The sequence below is a fragment of the Cryptotermes secundus genome, unplaced genomic scaffold (genome assembly GCF_002891405.2).
Source record: "Cryptotermes secundus unplaced genomic scaffold, Csec_1.0 scaffold674, whole genome shotgun sequence".
Classification (NCBI taxonomy): domain Eukaryota; kingdom Metazoa; phylum Arthropoda; class Insecta; order Blattodea; family Kalotermitidae; genus Cryptotermes; species Cryptotermes secundus.
In genome coordinates this window covers 342,382-342,764 of record NW_019718623.1, presented here as the reverse complement: position 1 = coordinate 342,764, position 383 = coordinate 342,382, and positions in this window count along the sequence as shown.

The window sequence follows — 383 nt, the reverse complement described above, 5'->3', positions numbered from 1 at the left end:
AAGGTAAGGACTAGTTTCGGCAGAGTTTATAGTGACAACTGTTTTGTGTGATCGTCGTTTTTGCAATGGTTGATTTTCGTGAACAGCGTGCGGTGGTGAAATTCTGCTTTTTGCTCGGGAAAAGTCGAACAGAAACTTTTGAAATGTTAAAAACTGCATACAAGGACGATGCTACGGGGAAAACTCAAGTGTTTGAGTGGTTTTCCCGTTTCAAAAATGGTGAAATGTCAATTGATGACAAACCTCGTTCTGGTTGTCCTTCCACGGCCCAAACACATGAAAATGTTGAAAAAATTCGTGAAATCATCAAGGAAGATCAACGAAGGACTGTTGAAGAAATTGTGGAGCTGTCGAGAGTGACTTGGAGCTCAGCGGCCAGATTT